The sequence below is a fragment of the Miniopterus natalensis genome, chromosome 1 (assembly GCF_054644295.1).
Source record: "Miniopterus natalensis isolate mMinNat1 chromosome 1, mMinNat1.hap1, whole genome shotgun sequence".
Lineage (NCBI taxonomy): Eukaryota > Metazoa > Chordata > Mammalia > Chiroptera > Miniopteridae > Miniopterus > Miniopterus natalensis.
In genome coordinates this window covers 91142834-91150175 of record NC_142081.1, presented here as the reverse complement: position 1 = coordinate 91150175, position 7342 = coordinate 91142834, and the positions used below count along the sequence as shown (strand labels likewise).

Here is a 7342-nt window from a genome sequence, read left to right as displayed (position 1 = left end):
TGCCTTTAGCATTCTCTCTTTCTCTTGAATTTTTGTCAATTGAATTATGATGTGTCTCAGGGTGGGCTACCAAGCTTGAAACTTCTTCTTGCTTGAAACTGTCTGTGCCTCCTGAACTTGTGTGACCTTTACCTTGACCAGGTTAGGGAAGTTTTCTGCCATTATTTTTCAAAAAGGTTCTATAACCCTTGCTTACTTTCTACCTCTTCTGGCATTCCTGTTATATGAATATTGTTATGTTTCATATTGTCCCACAGCTCCCTTAAACTGTCCTACTGTATTTTCATTGTTTTTTCTTTTTGGTTCTCTGACAGATTTTTTTCTACCCTGTTTTCTAATTTGCTGATCTGATACTCAGCTTCTGCTAATCTGCTGTTTATTCCTTCCAATCTTTTATTTTTTATTATTTCTACTATGTCATTCTTAATTTCCTTCAGAGTTTTCATTTCTTTTCTCATGATGCTGAGCATCCTTATGATGAGTATTCTGAATTCTATATCTGTGAGATTTCATACTTCCATTTTATTTAGCTCTTCTGTTGGAGAATTCTTTTGATCTTTCATTTGGGGCTTTTAGTTTTTTAATTTATCTTTATTGTTGAAAGTATTGCAGGTGTCCCACTTTTTCTGCCATTGACCTCCCCACCCCCCACCACCTCGCTCCCACCCATCCCCAGGCCTTTATGTCATGATTGTCTGAGTCTAAGGGTTATGTATATATGCATACAACTACTTTGGTTAATCTTTTCCCACCCCCCACAACCCTTCTCTGTTCCCTCTGAGATATGACCATCTGTGGCATGCTTCAATGTCTCTGGGTCTAATTTGTTTGTCAGATTATTTTGCTAATTAGCTCCTTCTTAAAAAAGACCCTTCAATATTTTATATAATAATGGGTTGGAGGAGATGAACTCCATTAGCTTTTTATTATCTGTGAAGCTCTTTATCTGACCTTCAGTTCTAAATGATAGCTTTGTTGGGTAGAGTAATCTTGGTTGTAGGTTCTTGCCTTTCATGACTTTAAATATTTCCTGCCACTCCCTTCTGGCCTGCAAGGTTTCTATTGAGAAATCGGCTGACAGTTGTATGGGTACCCCCTTGTAGGTAACTAACTGCTTTTCTCTTGCTGCTTTTAAGATTCTCTCTTTGTCTTTAACTTTGGCATTTTAATGATGATGTGTCTTGGTGTGAGCCTCTTTGGGTTCCTCTTGTTTGGGACCCTCTGTGCTTCCAGGACTTGTAAGTCTTTTCTTTCCCCAGGTAGGGGACATTTTCTGTCATTTTTTAAAAAATAGATTTTCAATTCTTGCTCTCTTTCTTCTCTTTCTGGTATCCCCATAATGTGAATGTTGTGTCACTTGAAGTTGTCCCAGAGGCTCCTTATATTATCTTCATACTTCTGGATTCTTTTTTCTTTTTGCTCTTCTGGTTGGGTGTTTTTTGCTTCCTCATGTTCCAAATTGCTTATTTGAATCTCAGTGTCCTCTAATCTACTGTTGATTCTCTGTAAATTATTTTAGTTCATGTAGCCTTCATTTCTGATTGGTACTTTACTATGTTATTATTGATCGCACTAGTTTCCTTAATAGTCTTAGTAAGGTCCTTGAGCATCCTTATAACTATTATTTTGAACCCTGTATCTAGTAGCTTGTTTGGTTCCATTCCATTTAGTTCCTTTTCTGGAGCTCTCTTCTGTTCTTTCATTTTTGACATGTTTCTTTGCCTCTGCATTTTGGCTGCTTCCTGGTGTTTGTTTCTATGTACCAGGTAGAGCTGCTATGTCTCTTCAAGTTGGTAGAGTGTCTTTGTGTAGTAGGTGTCATGTAGGGCCCAGTGGCTCAGCTTCCCCAGTCACCTGAGCTGGGCCTTCTAGGTGCACCCCTGTGGGGGCTGTGTGCACTATCCTGTTGTAGTTGAGACTTGGTTGCTATTGGCATCAAGAGGAGGAATTTACCGTGAGGCCAATCATCTGTGAGAACCAGCTACAGCTGAAGAGCTGGTATGCTGGAAACACCTCTATGGTGCAGGATTTATTTCAGTGGAGCTTTGGTGTTCACCAAGTGCACCCCTTGAGTGTGTCACTCGTGAATGTGGTAGGGTTATAATCCAACATGGTCAAAGCTGACCACCAGGTGCACTGTCTCTGGGGCCTCCTGGGAGGTGAAGAGTCAGCCTCTGCCTTTGTGATGCCCAGGGCCACCCAGCATGAACTACACAGAAACAGTAGATTGTTGCTACTTGTGCTGGGCTTGGAGGTGTCCAGGAGAGGCCAAGCTATGAACCAATGCAGGCTGCCCCCAGTGCCAGGCCTAGGACCACTTATTGATAGGTATGGGGCATGCTGAGGCCAGCTGCTGCTTGTTTGATAGATTTTAGGAAAGTCATAAGCATGTGGCTAGAGAGGCCACTTGCATAGAAAAGCCACTGGAAATGGGTTGGATGAGCTTGCAAGTAGGGAGGTGCATGGTCTCAGGGAAACACCAGGGCAGGGCAAAAGGTGTGAATCAAGTTGATGGTGGTTCAAATATGGCTCCTGCCTACCAGCTCTGTGGAGGGAGGGCTTGTCAAAGGAGCAATGGCCTCTGCCAGCTCCTCGTGAGAAAGCTGCCTCTCCAGCATTTACCCTGTTTCCAGTGAAGTTAGTTCCTCCCTGAATGTCCCAGGTTCCTTTCAAGCTTCTACCCAGCTCTGGAGCTCAGAGGGAAGGCATCTGAATAAGTCTATGTGCTAGCCCTTTAAGAGGAGCTGCCTAGGGTCCCTGCAGCTCTGAATCACTCAGCCTCAATCCCAACTGGTTTTTACACCCTGAAGTTGTGGGGACTTCTCTTCCTGGCACTGGAACCCTGGACTGGGGAGCCTGATGTGTGGATGGGGGCCCTCACTCCTCCAGAAAACCTCCACTGCCAAGATATCCCTCCTGCTTTTAAACCATGGCACCTTGGCATGGGATCATGGCTGCTTCTCAGCGATTCAGCCCTGGTCCTCCCCAAGTCTGTGCCCCTCCTATAGGTCGCAATGTGCTTCTTCAGTTCCCTAGTTGTAAGACTTCTGTTCAGCTAGATTTCAGAAGGTTCTAAATGATGGCTGTTCTGTACTTTAGTTGTAATTTTGATGCTGCCATCTTGTTGTCTCCTCTCCTGGGGCTTGTATTTTTGTCTCTTGATTTCCGCAGCCTCTTTGGATTTCTTTCTGTGTATTAGGTAAATCTGCTGGGACTCCAGGTCTTTTTTTTTTTTTTTACATCCTCAATTTTTTAATTTTGTTTTTATTCAAGAGTATACTCACAGGCAGCACTTTAAAATCAAGCTTTTAAGATAAAAGCCAAAACTTTTAAAAAATCTGCAAATATGACACTGCTAAAAGAATGATTGTCATAATAATTTAAACCCTAAAATGTCCTGTGGAGTTAAAGTCTTTATACAAAGAATGTGTTAGATCGATATCGTTTAAAATAAACAACCAAAAAACCACAGATTATGGGCAAATTTGTCAATGAAGATAAACATCAGTTTCAGCCTTCCAGAGTATGAAAACCAGAAGTTAATTATCTTGTGACAGAATACACAATGTGCTTCATATTTTAGAATTTAGATTCTTTCTCCATCAGCAAATAAGTATATCTTTGCTGAAGTTCCTTTTCTCTTTCCTGTTGTCGCTGAACATCTTCTTTTAGATACTCTAGCCTCCTGGGAATTGAAGAGTCTTCATGCTTCTTAAGTTCTTCAAACGTGCGTAACTCTAAGTAGGCCTGCTCAATCTGGTCCCATAAGTCATTCAATTGCTTCATGAGCCCCATAGCACGAGACTGGTAACCCCTGAGCAAAATCTTCATCTTCTTTTCCATATTTGTAGCTCTCTTGCTTTCTGTTGTCATGTGACTCCTGTTTATCTCAAGCCTCTTCTCAAGTGACTCAGTTCTGTCCTTTTTGCTTGCTAGGTTGGCCCATGTATAGCGGCTCTGCCCAGGGAGATACAAAACTTGACTGTAGCATTCTTCCCACACCTGGTTATAAGCTTCACTTGAGAGTTCCCCATGGATCATACCTTGTTTTACCACTTCCATCTCCTGTGCCAGAACATCTTGGTCCTTCTTCAGCTCTTCTTTAGCAAACTTTTCATAAGTGTTATGTTTCAGATAGGCAATGTGCTCTGAATTATTGGTAGCAAATCCTACAGTTTTTCCTTTTTTATTTCCAGATGGTTCATAAGGGTGATGTAGAAGGTCATAATGAAGCATTGTGATCACTTCTTTTTTTATTAGTTCTTCACTTTTCTGTAAATCTGTTAATGGTGGTTCTACATTTAAGGGTCTTAGAATAGTTTCATTAACTTCTGATGGTCTTGGAAGATCTTTTTGGACAGCTTTGTGCATTGGCTTCATTTCCTTTACACACTCTGCATCTCATATGGCCTGCTTTCGTGCATCCACATCAGCAGCATCTTCAATGTGTGTATCATCTATTTCAGGGTCTTCCAGCTCCTTCTCGGCATTTTCTGGTAAAACAATTTCAGAGTCATTCTTAGGGGCAGGAAGACCCATCAACCCTAAATGGAAGTGTTCATGAGACTCTCTTTCCATCTGCTTCACATAAGAGGGATCACTGTAATCTGCCATTCCATCCTCAAGATTAATGTTTAACTTGTCTCGAAGAGGAGTTCTCCCCGAGGTGGAGTTAACAACTGGTTTGGGAGTTGTTCCACTCCAGGGAGTCAGCCCTTCAGATCCATGAGAGGGAGTCCTGAATGGGGTAGAAAGAACTGTGTTTGGAGTCTGTACAACCTGTCGCTGTGGAGTAACACCTGAGAAGTCACTCTCGTGCAAAGGTGTGTTAAGTCTACCTTTTAATGGGGTATCCACATTGGTCAGGGCCATGAGGTTCTGGGCTTCCTGAAGAATTCTGTCCTGCGAAGCTGGCATTCATGGTGTTCTAAGAGCAATGCTGTTGTTGGTGATATTGTACTCAGACAAAAGAGTACTGGAAGCAGAGTTTGTAATGCCAGATTCCTCACCTGTTTGACGTGCAATTTCACTTGCTTGGCCTACTTTCACAACTTCCTGGATTTCTGCTTCTGAAATCTGAGGGGCAGGAAGTACTAGTTTGCTTCTCTTTTTAGTAAATTCAGAAACTCCACTTGTTTGAAGAATAGCTAATGGTAAATCAGATTCTTTTTTCCTTTTCAAATGCTGCTTATCTTTTTTTCTGTCTCTTCCTTCTTTTTCAGATCTTAGCTTGCCATTAAGATCTTGTTGTCTTAACTTCCTGAAATCTGCATCAAGAGCCTAGTAGATTTCCTCAGAAGTATCATAGAAACCAAGAGCAGGCTTTTTTTCAAATGGGATTTCAGCATTATAATCAACACCTCTCTTCTTTTTTCTCTTCTGAATTTCTATGCCAACTGCTAGAAGTTCTCTTCTCTTCTGGAGGGCAGCAAGACTCCTTGCTTCTTCCAACTGTTTCTCTCTTGCTTTCTTCTTGGCCTTCTTTCCCTGAGTATTAGCCAGGTGGGCTCTAGCTTCAGAAAGCATCTCAAGTTCATCCTTGTCCATATCAATTGGACCAGGCCATGCTGGTTTTGTTTTGGGATTTGGATCTATTTCTCCAGGTTTAAGTTTTCATGGATTATTTGTTGTTTCCTCTTCATTGTCTCTTTGGGCCGCTTTATCCAGAAGAAATTCATAGTGTTCCAAGCACTGGGCAGCTGTTCTTCCAATGATTGGAGCAATAGTCCTCCACTGAGTTGGCATCAACTTGGCCAAGTACAAGAGTTTTTCCTCTTCTTCTCTGGACCATTCTGTTTTCTTAATGCTTGGATCCAGCCACTCATACCATCTGGCTTTGCACTGCTTTGCTAATTTTCTATGCAGAAGTGAGGCAATCCTAGACGATTGGTTTTTCCCATATTTCATTACCACTGCTTTCAGAATTTCATTCTCCGTATTCCTCCAGACGCCCCCCTTAATCATAATTCAAGGCATCTTGGCGGCGAGGTGTCTCGGCAAGCGGCTGAGTGGAGCTTCAGACAAGTAGCAACAACATTGTGGCCACAAGACTTAAAGCCTCCACTTCCTCCAGGGGTGACCTTCTCCTATGTCCCAGGTCTTTTGAATGGTCTCTGGTGCAGGCCAAGTGCTCCAAAAGTTTCTTTATTTTATCAGCCTGTGTGAGTCTTTTGTTCTGAGGTGGGTCTCTTATAGACAGCAAATATTTGGGTCATGTTTTCTTATCTATTCAGCTACACTAAACCCTTTGGAGCATTTAATCTATTTATATTTAAGGTTATTGATAGGTACTTAAATATTGCCATTTTATCTCTTTATGCCTATGTTTCTCTTTCTCTGTTTCAACTTTTTATTAAAGTAGTTCCTGTAACATTTCTTGCAATGAAGGTTTGGTGATGATAAACTCCTTTAGCCATTTTTTGTCCCAGAAGTTCTTTATTTCACCATCTATTTTGAATGATAGCCTTGCTAGATAGAGTAGTCATGGTTTCAGATCTTTGTTTTGCATTACCTTGAATACTTCATGCCATTCCCTTCTGGCCTATAGAGTTTCTGGTGAGAAATCAACTGACAGACTTATGGGGGCTACTTTGTAGGTAACAGCTTGCTTTTCTCTTGCTGCCTTTAAGATTCTCTCTTTCCCTTGAATTTTTGTCAATTGAATTATAATGTGTCTCGGGGTGGTCCTCTTTGGGTTCTTCTTGCTTGGGACTCTGTGCCTCCTGAACCTGTGTGACCTTTACCTTGACGAGGTTAGAGAAGTTTTCTGCCATTATTTCTTCAAACAGGTTCTCTAACCCTTGCTTACTTTCTACCTCTTCTGTGACTCTTATGATGCGAATATTGTATGGTTCTTGTTGTCCTTTAAACTGTACACCTGTATTTTCATTGTTTTTACTTTTTGGTCTCTGAGTGATTTTTTTCTACCCTGTCTTCTAATTTGCTGATCTGACCCTCAGCTTCTCTGAATCAACTGTTTATTCCTCCCAATGTTTTTTATTTCTACTATGTCATTCTTAATTTCCTACATAGTTTCCATTTCTTTTCTCATTTTGTTTAGCATCCTTCTGATCAGTATTCTCAGCTCTATATCTGTTAAATTGCTTATCTCCATTTCATTTAGCTCTTCTTCTGAAGAATTCTTTGTTCTTTCATTTGAGACTTGTGTTTTTTTGTGTTGTGTTTTTTGTTTGTTTGTTTGTTTGTTTGGTCTCTCCATTTTGGCTGCCTCTTTAGATTTGTTTCTATGCATTATTTAAATCTTCTAGGACACCCAGTCTTTTGGATGGTCTTTGGTGCAGGCCAATGTCAGACGCTGTTTGTGACTGTCCTTGAGTACCCT

The 7342-nt window shown here is 41.2% G+C and overlaps 1 pseudogene; it reads right to left on the bottom strand.

Moving 5' to 3' along the window:
• Positions 1-3579: 3579 nt before the first annotated feature.
• LOC107525090 (cell division cycle 5-like protein pseudogene) lies at positions 3580-5976 on the bottom strand (annotated as a pseudogene).
• Positions 5977-7342: the final 1366 nt, after the last annotated feature.